Below are 16,537 nucleotides of genomic sequence, written 5' to 3'. Positions count from 1 at the left end.
AAAGTCGGCATGGGAATGACTGTGGTAGGCGGTCGAATGGTATCACATGGAATGTATGACGAATGAGCACATCTAAAGGGAGTCATTCCAAGAGCCGAGTGATAAATGGTGTAGTACCACCATTCCGCCAGGGAAGGCAACTAAACCAGCTAATAGGGCATTAGAAAAACTGATACGTACCGACCCACAAGGACCCGGCTTGTAGGCGCTAGATTAGTGGATTGAAGGGGCCAATCCTTGTTCCAGTAGATCCTCATTATTAGGAAAAGCTTGTTTCATCCAGTTTCTTTCAAATTATTCTTTAAGTTGTAATCCTTGCATCATGCAAGGATAAGCAGAAAAGCTGAATCACATTAGTCTTGTTCTTTATCTTTGTTTCTTGGAGTTTCACCCGCTCAACGGGTTAGCCTAACCCACTTAGCGGTTCCTATCAAAAACCATGACTCGTAAGTTATTTTTCAAGCACCTGTTGACCGGTTCGGTTTGGACATCCGTATGCGGTGGATAAGCTAGGCTAAGGACACCCCATGCATGTTTCTCGATTACTTCCTCGTGATACTTATCACGTCTATCATCTATTTTTACTGTGCATAACATACATATATGTTAGATGATCTCTTGTTAGTTTTACTACATGTTTAAATTTATAGTATCGAGCTTGAGTTGAGGCTTAGGATCTACTTTGAAGGCAATATTGCAATAAAACACAGTTAAAGCATGACAGCCAAAGAATGCCAAATGTTCTTTAATTATCTTCACGTTTGGACCAAGTGCAAGATCTCCCACACTCTCGTCCCTACAATAACATAAGCCTAATTTAGATGGCTCTACTGAACACGGTCCATATATTTATTTAAGTCCGCACACAATTAAAAGCGTTTAACACGTTAATCTAAACAGTTTTGCCCCCATTTTTTTCACACCCCTAGAATAAAATGTTAAAAAAGACTGCCGTAAAAAAATGAAAAAAAATCGAAGTAGTGTTTTTCGGCCATTTACAACCGCTGTAAAAAGCTGATGACATAAGCATGACATCACTTTTTACAACATTTATGAATGCCGTAAATGAATTAAAAAACTATTTTTTTTTTATTTTTTGGAAAGTTGATTTTTTTAAGATTTTTGGTTAAAAAAAATTGAAAAAACCTTCATAAGGCCGAGTTCTCTAAGTTCTCACAACTCGTATAATTTTTCATTTTACCCTTACCCTATATATATAGATAGATAGAGATAGACAAGTAGAGAAATCGCGCGATGCGGCGGGGGAGACAATTTACAACGCAGTACTCGTTTTCGGTTAGTTTATCAATCCTGTCGCGATATATTGTATAGTACTTTTGTTAGTTTTCTTATTTGTAGCATGGGTGATGTGGGCCCAAGTGTGGAAGAGCGGGCCATCTTGTATTTGGAGGCCCAAGATCGCGTGACAAAAGAGGATTCACTAAAATGGTTCTAACTTGGGCTACAGGTGTCCGTTTTGGGCGTGCGACCAGGCGAATCGATCGTGAGAACGAAGCCCATCTTTCTACAAACACCGTAGGTGGTTTGGGTCATCGTTCGGGCCCAAAAACGCTTATTTCTATGAGTTATTTATCTTTTTATGTTTTTTTAGTGCTTTTCGTGGACTTATATTTCGTTCTAGCTTTTGGCCCAAGTGTGTTTTGAGGCCCGTTTTCAATTTATGTTATTATTTATATGGATGTAACAAGTGCTTTTGGTTTGTTGTGAATTTCGAGTGAATAACAAGTGCTTGATTTAATGGTTATCTCTCTATTCTTGTGTGACATATTCTTTCAAAGCTTGTGGTTTTTTTTTTTTGAAATGTATGAGTAAGTGTTAAAACGTATATATTATATTTTCAGTTTTATATTTTTATAACCTAAGTTTATTTTTATGTTTTTGTTTTGTTACATGTATTTGGAGTTGGGCTTGGCTTGAACCAGACAACTTTGGAGTGCGTTTGGACTTGACTGGACTTGACAATTGCTGCTAATGGGCTGGATGGCTGGATACCCGGAAAAATTGATTAGTTCAGCACATAGCAAATAAGTCTCGTCTTCATATCGGATTGTTCATTCATAACACCAAGATTTTTTCTCTCAGTTTATTGATCTCTCTGTTGTGTTTCTTCTCTCTTAGGATTTGGTGTAGACCTTGTGTTGAGATCGAGTGTTCATAACTTAGATCCGTTTTAGAGAGTGCAGATCATTGTATTGGTGATTTGCTGGTAAGGTTGTGAGAGATTATTATGTTTGTTTCATCTTCAGTTGGTTCTATATTGACTGGATTCAACTGTGTTAAGAATAATAAACAGTTTCTTCTTTAGATCCATGTATTTGTGACAGTAAGAAATATTTGGGTGGAATTCTTGTTTATTTGTTGTGCCCATGCGACTTTTTATTAGATCGGGTAAGGCTGAACACGAATCATGTTCCGTACCACATATAAACTAATGTTTTACCATTTTGTTACTGTTCAAATGAAAATGCTCTTTCCTCTAGAACTGGGGTTTTAACTATATTATAACTGTAGGAGCCGCTTTGACCGTTCTCTAAGTTGTCAGTGTTCGGCTCTCATGATTCTCATAATACTGCAGTTTTAATCTTATATTTCAAATTCTGCACTAGAAAATAAATTCGCCATAACAATTGTACAGACAAGCACCATCACCATCATGGCATAAACACATCAGATAAGAATCCAACCAAACGAACATTATCAACCGTTGCAACAAACATTTCAACCCGAGAAGATAAACCTCAAGATGTGAAATTTGGAAAAAAAGCAATGTAAACTCGTCTGCAAATTCCCATGTAGCATCAGATATTGGAGGGTTCTTCTAGTGAATCAAATACTTCACCGCGGTGCGGTTGTGTTTTCTAAAGTAACCATATTCCGGTCAAGAATGTGTGAGGTTAAAGATGAAAACGCAAAGTCGGCATGGGAATGACTGTGGTAGGCGGTCCAATGGTATCACATGGAATGTACGACGAACGAGCACATCCAAAGGGAGTCATTCCAAGAGCCGAGTGATAAATGGTGTAGTACCACCATTCCGCCAGGGAAGGCAACTGAAGAAACACAGATTCACCTGACGAGGGATTCACTGAGAGGATGGAGAATCACATCTTGTTCTTCCTCTTGTACCTAGATCTGCAATGGAGAAGAAAGAAAAGTGGGGATGTAGAGATTGCCGGTAGGAGAAGAATCTCCTATTTTTCCAGCCATAAAAGTTTGGCGGCTCCATATCGTCTGTCCTATTAATGAGGTGAACACCTCTTTATATAGGAGACATAGGTCTCCCATAACCTCAATGGGTCAGGCCCAGTTAGGGGTTATCTCTACAAGTCCCCAGCCCAATGTAATGTAAGATACATCGCGTTGGGCCTCGCGGTTGGGTTAGTAAGCAATAATAATAAATATTAATATAAAAGAGATAAGTAACGGGAATGTACGACCGCTCGGGTCGGATCCAATACCATACCCCATAATGTCCCCCAGTCTAGTGTTGCTCCCGCGTGCAAGCGTGGGAGGAGCACTAGACTTATTAAGAGTGCTCGAAAGTGAATAATGTGAGTTTTAGGCTTACCTGTTGCCTGGGTGCGGGAAGGTTGCTGGCCACGCTTGTTGCGTCTGTCTTTAGCTGTGAGTAGAGATAATGGAACAATGAATATCACACGATCGTGGAAACTGGTTGGGCAAACCCGACGCACGTTGATTGATTGCAGACAGTTGCCATTTGTACTGGCGTATTACCATGAGCTTGTCAAGGTTTCGTGTATGCGATTAGGTCTCGTGCGTGACTTTAGCAGCATTTGGGACCATACCCCTTCAGCTCCCCCCAGTCCAGGGCACTAGAAAAACTGAAGGGGCCACAAGGACCCAGCTTGTGCATGCTAATAGGGCATTAGAAAAACTGATAAGTACCGACCCACAAGGACCCGACTTGTGCATGCTAGATTAGTGGATTGAAGGGGCCAATCCTTGTTCCAGTTAGGGGTGTTCAAAACCGGATATCCGAAATTTTCGGATACCACTTCACTATCCGAATCCGTATCCGAAATTCAGATATCCGAAAATTTCGACATCCGATCGGATAGTGAATCGGATATTTGAAAATCCAACTTTTTATTTAATTTTTATTATTTTTTCATATTCGGAACCGGATATTTTGGATAGTTTTGGATACCCGAATATAAGTTATCGGATATTTTTCGGATACTTCGGATATTTTCCGGATATTTTCGGATACTTCGGATATTTTCGGACATTCAGATATCCGAAAAAAATGAAAATTAAATTTTCGGATATTTCGGATATCCGAAATATCCGATTATATTTAAAATCACTATCCGAATCCGAAAAATTAGGATATCCGAATTTCGTCAGATATCCAATTTTTCGCATATTTCGGATTCGGATATCAGATATTTCGGATCGGATTTTCGGATACGGATAGTTTTGAACACCCCTAGTTCTAGTAGATCCTCATTATTAGGAAAATCACGTTTCATTCAGTTTCTTTCAGTTCTTCTTTAAATTGTAATCGTTGCATCATGCAAGGATAAGCAGAAAAACTGAATCATATTAGTCTTGTTCTTTATCTTTGTTTCTTGGAGTTTCACCCGCTCAACGGGATAGCCTAACCCACTTAACGGTTCCTATCAAAAACCATGACTCGTAAGTAATTTTTCAAGTACCTGTTGACCGGTTCGGCTTGGACATCCGTATGCTGTGGACAAGCTAGGCTAAGGACACCCCATGCATGTTTCTCGATTACTTCCTCCTGATACTTATCACGTCTATCATCTATTTTTACTGTGCATAACATACATATATGTTAGATGATCTCTTGTTAGTTTTACTACATGTTTAAATTTATAGTATCGAGCTTGGGTTCAGGCTTAGGATCTACTTAGAAGGCAAATATTGCAATAAAACACACTTAAAGCATGACAGCCAAAGAATGGCAAATGTTCTTTAATTATCTTCACGTTTGGACCAAGTGCAAGATCTCGCACACTCTCGTCCCTATAATAACGTAAGCCTAATTTAGATAGCTCTCAAGCTAAACACGGCCCATATATTTATTTAAGTCCGCAGACAATTAAAAGCGGTTAACACGTTAATCTAAACAGTTTTGTTCTTATTTTTTTCACCCCTAGATTAAAATGTTAAAAAAAGACTGCCGTAAAAAAATGAAAAAAAAAAAAAATCGAAGTAGTGTTTTTCGGCCCCTTACAGTATTTGTAAAAAGCTGATGACATAAGCATGACATCACTTTTTACAACATTTACGACTGCCGTAAATGAAATAAAAATAAACTAGTTTTTTTTTTTTTTTTTTTTTTTTTTTTTTTTTTTTTTTTGGAAAAGTTGATTTTTTAGGATTTTTGGTAAAAAAAACTGAAAAAACCTTCGTAAGGCCGAGTTCTCTAAGTTCTCACAACTCGTATAAGTTTTCATTTTACCATAACCCTATATATATTAGATGGATAGAGAGACTCGTAGAGAACCTTTACAACGCAATACTCGTTTTCAGTTAGTTTATCAATCCTGTCACGATATAGTCTATAGTACTTTTGTTAGTTTTCTTATTCGTAGCATCGGTGTGGCATATGAGCATATCTATGCCTTATGTATCTGAATATATTAATAACAAACACACGCACAAGAAAATATCAGTAATAAACATAGTATTTTGGTCTCTTATACATTTGAATAAGCTTTTTATCTAGTTAGGTTATTGGATGTTTTCTTATTTGACTTGGGTTAAAAGGTTTAGTTGAGTCGCTCATAAAAAAGATGTATTAAGGATTAGAGTCGAATTTAGTTTTGTTCAGATAAATTTAAAGATTGTTTCATTGAAATATCTTAAACAACATAATAGTCCAATCCATAGCTAGTTTCTTCAATATCCTCACCCTTAAAGCTACAAAACGATATCGTTCAATAACTATTAAATCAAACACAACCTACAACAAACTAAACACACACAACATTTAAATGCACCGTAAACTTAACAAAATTCAAATCGATAACTAAACACATCGACTACAGGATCCAAATTTAAAACACTCAAAACACTAAATTTGATGGTGCAAGGTACTCTCGCATTCCTATATATAAAATCACAAATGTATAAAATCGTGGTGTGCAAGCTTTGATGATCTCTTATCTTCGTATTTTCCCTCTTTCAACAAGTTGACAAATGAGGCGGGCGTTTATGGCTTGATTCTGACTATGGTATGGGGTGTTTATGGCTTGATTCTGACTATGGCATGGGATGTTGGTTACACAGATGTCGAAGTGTGGAAAATCTGATACGACCCGACTCTTGACCTGACCCGACCCATGAGACCATAACACATTCAACTGTTACACGTCTTATTTGCATGCATGTAGGAGTAGTTTAGTTACCCATGTTTCCACTTTCTTGTAACTTGCATTATTTCCGATTAGTTAGGATTGCATGATTATTTTCATCCTTTAAATTGTAAGTTTCATTCCAAGAAAGAAAACAGAAAAAAATTGGCAAAAAAAGTTTCATTTAGTTTATGTTATATTTACAGTTTCGTTATTAATTTATTTGGGAGACCGCCGATCTCGAACCGGGCCCTATCAAAATCACATCTGCTTTGATAATCTTTAAATGGTTCCAAATGTAAAAGAATGTATTATAATGTTCAAAAGATGAAATTAAAGAGTTTTATTAATCAATGATAAGAATGATAACTTTTATTGAAGATTTTTATCAGTATAAGATTCTAATCTAAATGGGATTCAATTCAATCAACCAATCATACAACTGGAGTAAATTACTAAAAAGAAGGCCATGCTGTGACAACTGGCAATTTTCCATGTATCCGTACAATGTTAAACAGTAATTTGTGCATTAATGACTGTGCCTGATTGAAATTTATGACATAAATGATTCTCTGAATACTGTCATATACATACAAGTGCATTACATGTTGCAAGATTATTTATCATTATTGCATGCAACACAATGTGGTTCAATTAGTGCACGAGAGAAAGTTAGCACAGTTATCAGACAAACTAGAAGTACAAATAAGAGTTCAGTATTCAGACAGACATGATGATAAGACACAGAATGAGCCCGAAACCAAGAGTTACACTAGTATAGTGTGTAGGAAAGTAAGGATCATAAAACTGCATTCCTAGTGATAGTTTAAGTGCCGGAAAGTGCCTAAAACTCACACAAACTGCAGAATTCAACAATTTTCAGCAAAAATCAGCTTTTTAACAACTTAATATCATGCAGAATTATGGTTTAATGGTCCAGAATACCTTCCTAGGTGTCGGGAATCAAAACTGTCACAAAAAGGAACATAAAGCACACTAAACTGCGTAATTTAGCACCTTAACGAACCAATATCCAACCGGACACTACCCGAAATGCCAAATTTTCATTAGAAGCATTGTTTTATCATTTTCGAGCTAGTTACGGTCACCGAACATCATAACACATCTTATAATTACATAGCACACATATAACACTAACTTACACTTAGAATCTAACTTAAACATCTAACTATCCATTACATCCTAACCACCCCCCTCATTTCACAGTTACAAAGGGGTGGACCCACCCCTTGATTTCTTTGAATTGTTAATTGGATATGTTGGCCCCTTTAGAAACACTAAGACCAATGGTTATGTGCATGTTGGAAGATGATTGTTTTAAACCTACTAGTCCCACATTACTTCTCATTTCACCAACATCAAACCTCAACTCTTCTCTCCCTCTCCCCTTACTCTCGGCCGTAAACCACCACCACTTTCAAGTCTCATTGCTAAAAGCAAGATTAAGGAGCTAGGAGCCATTGGAACTTGAAGGACTTTTCTCTAGAGCTTTTATCCACCTAGTTTATCATCTCCATCATCTTTGATCTCTTCCCTAGTCTTGTGCTTAAGACTCTTGTAACTTGTTTTTACTTCTCTTTATGTTGGTTAAAAGATTATGTAAGTTACTAAACATAAAGATCATGAAAGAACAAGAAGATAACTCTTCACATAAAGCTTAAAATCATAATAATCTATGTCGATTTAGTGTATGTGTGAATCTTGATTGTTGATTTCTTGTGATTATGATGTTAATCATCATAAGAAACTTGCTAGATTGTGATTAAACACATGATCTAGCAAGTGAGGGGATAAATCTTGTGTAAATCAAGATGATCATCCTTTATGTGTCTCATGAACTTGAAAATGAAGATGATTTTATGTAAGATGAAGTATGACACATGTTAAAAGTCTTGTAAATGGATGATTACAAAACTAATTTTCTCAAGAAACCAAGGTTATATACAAGATTTACATAATCATGATTTTTAAAGAAACTATTTATATTCTTATTGTTAAATCAAGACTAGAACCATGCTTGTAACAAGAAAAATACAAAAGAATTATTTTTAGAAAAATCATTTTATAAGTTGTGGAAGACTAAATTTTTCAAGAATGATGTTTATGAACAAAGAACCATGTTTTAGAGGGTAACTAAGTCTACTAATTAACATGGTAAGTTACTACAAGTTTTCACAAAACTTCAAGTTCATGATTTAGTGTAAATTGCATGATTTTGGCTCATGGTAAGTGTTGATTGAATTGTTGTTGATTGGTGATGATTTTAAAAGAAAATGATATGCTTTGAAAGCATGGAAACCTCCATTTTAAAGGGGAAACTATGGCAAAATTTTTGTAGAATTTAAACACTTAGAAAAATATTTTTAAACAAGTGTTTATAAGTAAATTTTAATCAAGATTTTCATATAAAGATTTGCCATAATTTTTGTTACAAGAATTCTAAATGTTGGAGGTTGATTTTTGATAAATAAAAGTGGCTATGTATATATTTAGAAAAATATATTTAGAAGTCACAATTTGTGTGCTACTTGTGTATTATGTGTATTAGTTATATTATTTTAGGACTTAAAAATAATATAACTTACCAAAATACCAAGAATTATAATACAAAATATTACCGAAATTCCAAGGAAATGAATATATAATCTATACCAAAAAATTGGACAAACCGAACAAGGAATATGAATTACATATATATATATATATATATATATATATATATATATATATTCCAAAATTAAGTTTATATATATTTTGACAAATAAGTTAAACGGTATTTCGGAAACCAAAAGAACGGAAAGTATGATTTTTACAAGTATTACAAAATATGAAACGGGTTCAGGAGAGAACAGTGAGAGCTGATCCTGGCCCCACACGTGACAGGGGGCCCTAATTGTTATGTGGGGGGTACGATTGTCCTTTTATACGTTCCCTCCTTATTCGCATTATAAATCTCTTTCAAGTTAAAACTCCAAAGATTTATTGTTAGCTGTTACCTCCTTTGCAAGCTTTCTCAGATCTATGGTGTTTAACGTGGATTCTGTTCGACAAAGTAAAATTCATTGGCGTTTTCTATTTTCGTTCCAGCAAATCATGCAACAGATATGGCGTTTTGTTCTTTTATCATTGTTCTACGGCGTTTTTTTGTATTATTATTTTTATAACGTGTCGTATGATTTTCAATAGCGTTATTTCAATTATGCAATTTAATTGCGTTTTAATAGATATTTAAACAATTATTAAGAACTGCAATTGGAGTTTTCAATTTTAATTTGAATTTTAATTTGTCGTTTACGTTCTAGTGTATTTCTTATGTTTTTACGATCATTGGCGTTTTTCATCTATTTGATTAGTTTTGAATTTTATTTAATAGTATTTGTGAACATCAGTTATTACTATTTTGTTAATTTGTGTAAACATCAGTTTTGTTAATTTTGGCGTTTTCATTATGATGTTATATTTTGTTAATTATTTATGTTGTTAAGTGTTTTTAATTATTCATCTCATGGCATTTTTATCATGTCGTTTTTATATTATGTGTGTATTATGCCTTGTTTATTATTCAATTAATGGCGTTTTAATGTATAATGTTATTATGATAATGTTATTATGAGACATCACTGTGTTTTTCTGATTTTTCTGTTCCTCACTGTGTTTTCTCAGTCGAAGTCTCTTCCTCGAGTCAAAGGCTTTGCCCCAAAACTGGATTACCATTTATCATTCCTGACGTCAGTGAAGAATTAAAGCCCAGAATGGACATGGTATTCTCAAGCTTTGATGATTGTTATTCAAAGTATGTTAAGTATGCCAAGCAGTGTGGGTTTTCAGTCAGGAAAGGGACTACAAAGACAAAATCTAAAGGTGTCTTACATATTAAGTATTACTTGTGTATGAGATCTGGGTTATTCAAGGACAAGAAGGTTGATACGTTGGACCCTAATCAAAAGGAGCGAGTAGTGCGATCTAACTTTTCAAAGAGGATTGATTGCAGTGCACTGTTATGTGTACTTTTTGAGGCTGGATCATGGAAGGTGTATAAGTTTGTCAAGGAGCACAATCATGAACTTGTTGAACGTCCCAATAAGCATTTTCTTCCAACTGAACGACACCTCACTCAGCTCCAGAAGCATGTTATACACAGCATGTCTTCCCGTCAAGGCGTTTAATGTTATGAAGACTTGTTTTGGCGGTTTTGAAGACGTGGGTGCAAGCAAAGTTGAATTTAAGAACTATAAGAGGCAAATTAACTTGTTTATAGGGGAATATGACGCCGATATGGTTGTGAAACATTTGAATGAAAAAAAAATTCCCAGCCTAATTTCTCGTATGATTACATCACAGACGAAGAGAATCGTTTGAAGGGTCTTTTTTGGTGTGACGATCAAGCAAAACGTAATTACCACATGTTTGGTGATGTGATTTCGTTTGACGCCCTGTATCGTTCCAACAAGTAATATTTTATAATTCAACTTCTTCTGTTTTTGGCATTTTATTAATTTACATGCAATGGCGTTTTATTATTTTACATGCAATGAAGTTTTATTAGTTTACATGCAATGGCGTTTTATTAGTTTACATTCAATGGCATTTTATTATTGTTTTAGTTCTCATGGCGTTTTCATATGCAGATACTCTATGGTGTTTGTACCGTTCACTGGTATAGACAATCATCACTGCAATGTTACATTTGGTGCAACATTATTGGCGTCGGAAACTGCTGATACATATATTTGGTTGTTAAGAGTTTTTCTAAAAGCTGTTGGTTCTCAACCAAAAGTTGTTGTCACTGATCAAGATCCAGCGATGAAGAAGGCTATTTCTGTTGTATTTGTTGACACGAGGCATCGGTTATGCATGTGACATGTGATGCATAAACTTTCTCTGAAGGTTGTTATGCTTTTTTTACCTTTGGTGTTTTAGGATACCCTGCGTTTTAAAATACATGGCGTTCTTTACCTTGTTAGTGTTTTTTTAATTAAGTTTTATCTTTGTTTTTTCTTTTATTTATGCATGGCGTTTTCGTGTTATATATAGGTTGGTGTTAGGCTATGCAATTCCACCAATTTTAAAGAACGTATTTGTGGTGTTGTGTGGACGGATATTCTCACACCTGAAGAATTTGAATCAGAATGGGAAGCGGTTATCACAGAATTCAATTTAGAAGATAACGACTAGCTATCTGATATTTTTGCACTTAGGGAATCTTGGATCCCTGCATACTATAGAATGGAGCATATGTCTGGTCTTATGCGAACAACATCCAGGTCGAAGAGTGAGAATTATTTTTTGGTCAAGTGTGCAATTCGAAAGCTACTCTTGTTGAGTTCATGACGCATTACGAGACTGCAATAGAATCACAGCGTCACACACATCGTAAAAATGATCATGAATCTCGATCAAAAAGACCCCAGTTGAAGAGTAGTTACAAATTGTTGGAAGGGCAAGCTGTAGACATATACACAAAAAGTATTTTTTGTGACGTTCAAGCTGAGCTTATTGGAGTTGCGGATTGCATAAATCAACGCTATGAAGATCAGTCTGATGGGTTTATTAAGTTTTACGTAAATGACTTCCAACAACCTTGTACATCCTTATTTGAGGTAAATAATGGCGTTTTGGTTTTTATGGCATTTTCTGTTGATGACGTTTTATCATATGCAATGTGTTTTTTTTTTAATTTTTAGACAAACATTCTATGCATGGCGTTATAGAGATATTGTTTTTGGCGTTTTTCAGGTAATGTTCCGTAAGTCTGATTGCACATGTAGTTGCTCATGCAGGCGTTTTGAACAGTTTGGTTTGCTATGTAGACATATATTCTATGTTTTGAGAATTATGGACATTAGGGAATTTCCAAAACAATACATTCTGAATAGATAGCGCAAAGAGGCTTCCCCAAACTGCTCTCTTGAATTCTAAATTAGTCGTGAATATATGACCGAGCTTGATCCTGATGTGCAAAGTATGATGCGAGATATTATTTTTTCAACCGAATACACTTTGAACCATTTATCTGGTAATAAAGAGGAGCTATCCTTATACAAGGATCATGTTCAATCTTATATGAAGAAGATTCAAGATATGCAGATTGTTGCTCCTCCCGCTAGTTCTAGGGATAGATTTGCCGAGATAACCGATCAATATAAAAACGACAAGAATCTAATAAGAGTCCCTGTAGGGTATAAATCCAAAGGTTCTGGTTCTCGGAAGCGCCTGAAATCTAAACAGGAGATAGCAATCGACAAAAAGAAATCAAAGTCGAAACCCGGGGCCAAAGAAAGACAATGTCAGAACTGCAAAGGCTATGGACACTACGCATTGACATGCAAACAGGCCGTAATTAAAAGAAGATCAGCAAGGTCTTCGAGAGCCAGTGAAGAGTAGTTTGGCGTTTTGTATTTGTCATTCTTACAGAACACATACAGATGGTCTTCGAGAGCCAGTGTAGAGTAGTTTGGCGTTTTATATATTTCAATCCTATAGAACAACGACTGATCTCAGTTTGGCGTTTTAAATCATTTTTTTTGCATCTTTTTCTTTTTTCTACCTATTTGTTCATAACATGCTACTTCGAAGTTAAATAACAAACAATATAAGATCGGGAAAGGAAATCAAACGGCAAAAAAAAAAAAAAAACAATAACACCACTAAATAAAACTACCATAAACTTCTAATTTTGGTCGTGCTAAACTCAATAATGTTTTGCTGAACGAAATGGATAACATTGTTAATCCTTAGTCACGAAAGATGTGTAACAATGTTATCCATCCCATTTAGCTAAACTTTATTGAGAACAAAAACTGAATCTCCATGAAATGGCTTTTTTGAAGTTTTGTGGTTTTTGTATGTTTTGCCGTTTATATTGAGGATCTTGCTCATTACACAGAGCGAAAGTTTATTGAGAAAATAGTGTATATCAATGAAACATGGATTGGAATCTTTGATATTTTGGGTTTTTTTTGGCGTTTATAAGATGAATGGTATAGAGGAAAATATAGGTTTTTGGGGTTTTGGTGTGGATTTTAGTAGTTCTGAGAGTTTGTTTATATAGGAAGTTTTTGGCGCATATTTTAGGCGCGATTTTTATTACAGTAAATGCTAGAATTAAAGTTCCGTCGTTTCAGTACTGTTTGTTCAGCTTTATCGGTTAAAAACAAAGTTTGGCGTTTTATCTCTACGGCGTTATATTATGATGAAGTGTGCTATGTGTGTTGAGGCGGGCTTCTAATAGCGTGAGTTTGGCGTTTTATGTTAAGTCAAAAGACCTTTTACCCTTAATGAAGCGCGCCAGATTAATAAAAGTGATTTTATTTACGAAAACGCCACCGCGTCATCTAGTCCATAGATTGTTTTGATCTGACGATCCATAAGTATTCTCTCCATTCTCACACTTTTGAGCGTTTTCTCTAAATCCCGACCCTACAAAATATATCATATTTTGTCAATTAGGAAATATATTATTTTTGAGAGGAGAAAAATATGCATATTTTCTTGAACAACTAGAAGATATACTATTTTTGAAGAAAATATATATTTTCTTAAACAAATTAAGAATATATTATTTTGGGTGGAAAATGGATTTATAAATATTTTCTAAGTTAATCTTGAAAATATATTATTTTTGAGGTTTATATGAAAGAATAATTATTTTTGCCAAGAAAGATTTATAGATAATTTTCTACAAGAGTTTTCTTAAAATACATATGTTTTAAGAATATAAATTCGTGATTTTAGTTGATTAGAATAATATTCCGGGAAATTAAATACAAAATTAAGTATAATAATACTTAATAAATACAATAAAAACATGTATTCTCGTACGTACAAATACACACCGGAATATGCCACCAATACTTGGCAAAAATACACAAGACTAAGAATACATGAGCATAATTGCACCCATACTTATACATGTATAAATACATAATATACCAAGTTAAAATATATTATTTTAACAAATATTCCAAATAATATATAAATATAATTTAAGTTAAAATATTATTATTTTAACTAATAATTATATACTTTGGAATTATACAATGTAACTCAAAGAATACCAATTCCAAAATGACATAATAACTAAGACTAAGAGTCGTTACACGACCTAAACGTCTAATAAAACATGGCACGTGTGTAGGTAGTTGTACGATTCATAGAAGGGCCCTTGAGTACACGAGACAGCAGGACGCAAAATTGTGAGTTCATGTCCCCCTTTTCTTTTAACTGTTTTCAGTTTTATAACTTCGGGGGTGAAATACATGTTACAATTGTTTACGATCGTTTACAAATGGTATGGTTAGCTAAGGAATGAACTGTTAGATCATGTGAGTGGTGTGTGACAACTGGCAAAAATAATGGTAATTCCGTACAATTTAAACACTTTATTTAACGTTTAATTAGGTTCATTACGATTTAATTATTGCATGATTAGGTCGTACAAAGTCTAGCAATCATAGGGCATGGTTATATATGTCAAATAACAATAATACAATCGCCACGTTGCAAGAAAACTTCAAACTATGTCTTAATATGTTGGCAAAATGCTGAAGCAAACTATGTCTTAATATGTTGGCAAAATGCTGAAAACACTATTTACCTGAACACACTATTCATGCCAGCAAGTTCCGAAAACTGTCTGAACAAGCAACGAAGGGCATGAACGCGCTTTATAGATGAAATAAAAATAAAAATCCCTAATTAGGGACACTAAACACTAAAACACATTAACTTTCCGGTAAATGCACATAGTTGCACTTTGTCCGTTCTGCGCCGAAATTACAACCAAAATAAAATTTCCGCAACACTAGAATCTAGCATTCTAGTGTCCGTAAGTCTTATAACTATTGTATACACTTTTAAAAGGCTTGTGGATACCAATGGAATGTTCGAATCACAAGTTTCCGGCACTACATCGCAATGATCACAACTTCGTCGTTTTTGCGCCGACGAACTAGTTAACCACATTTTCGCCACCCAAACACCTAAACTAACATTCTAGTGAACTAGTGAGCAACATTTTGGTGTCAAAAATATTGCCGGAACATTAACGGTGCAAGAACCCATCAAAACCCCTAAACCCCAAAACATTTTATTATAACTTTACATCCTACTTTTTTTATATAACTTTTATAAAAAAAAATAATAATAAACTAATACCCCCCCCCCCCCAATTCGGTCAAAGTGGGCCACCCCATCAACCTACACATTTGCAATCTTGGATAAAATGGTATGGTGTTGAAGATTTTTTTTAGATTTTGAAAGATTGTATTTTTTATAACCATTACCACTATCATTTTCATTCCATCATTTTCAACATTCAAAACACACAAACTTCTCTTTCTTGCTTCTTCATTTTCAACCAAAAGAAACCCCAAGAACACCTCCATTTTCATTCATAAATCACCACATTTTCACCTTAATCAAACCCTTTTATGATCATCTAAGCCTAGTTAAAGCATGGAGCTTCATTAGAGACTTGTTGGAGCTTAACCTCTTCTTAATCTTCACTCTAAACTTGTGCAAAGTTGTAAGCCCCTTTCTTACCATTTTTAAGCTTAGTATTATGTATAGATCATAAAAGTACTTGTTGATCATCTTGAAGATTAAGAAAAATCTAACTTAAAAACCCTAATCACTTCTTAACAACTTACTAAATATGAAGTATTATGTGATTATTATGTGTATTAGTGTTGAATAAGTAGTATGATCATGTTGATTTTGGTTAAAGTAGGTTGTTTAACTTATGGTTTATGATGATCATGTTGTATGTTTAGTGTAGTAATCTAGATTAGCGATGATCTTGTTCTATTAGGCCTAAAAATGTGATTTAAACAACTAGGGGTTTAAATCAGGAAAGATCATCACCATTACTTCATGAGCTTTATATATATAAGTTCTAATCTGTGACACCTATGCCTATGAGAACATCAAACAAATACCAAATCAATGAAATATTGTGTTTCATACTTGGGATTTGTATAAATATGTGTATCATGTGCACATATCAATTCATGTTCGATTTCGAGCTTTAAATCGCTTTCTTCAAGGTTATACGCGATCTGATGCGTAAATATAACCAGTTTAATGCAACAAACACTCTGGCACAGTGACATAGGCTTAACATACCTTAAAAAACCTTTACATAACTTAGA

Source organism: Helianthus annuus, chromosome 3, assembly GCF_002127325.2.
Source record: "Helianthus annuus cultivar XRQ/B chromosome 3, HanXRQr2.0-SUNRISE, whole genome shotgun sequence".
Taxonomy (NCBI): Eukaryota; Viridiplantae; Streptophyta; class Magnoliopsida; order Asterales; family Asteraceae; genus Helianthus; species Helianthus annuus.
Note: the sequence above shows the minus strand (reverse complement) of the source record.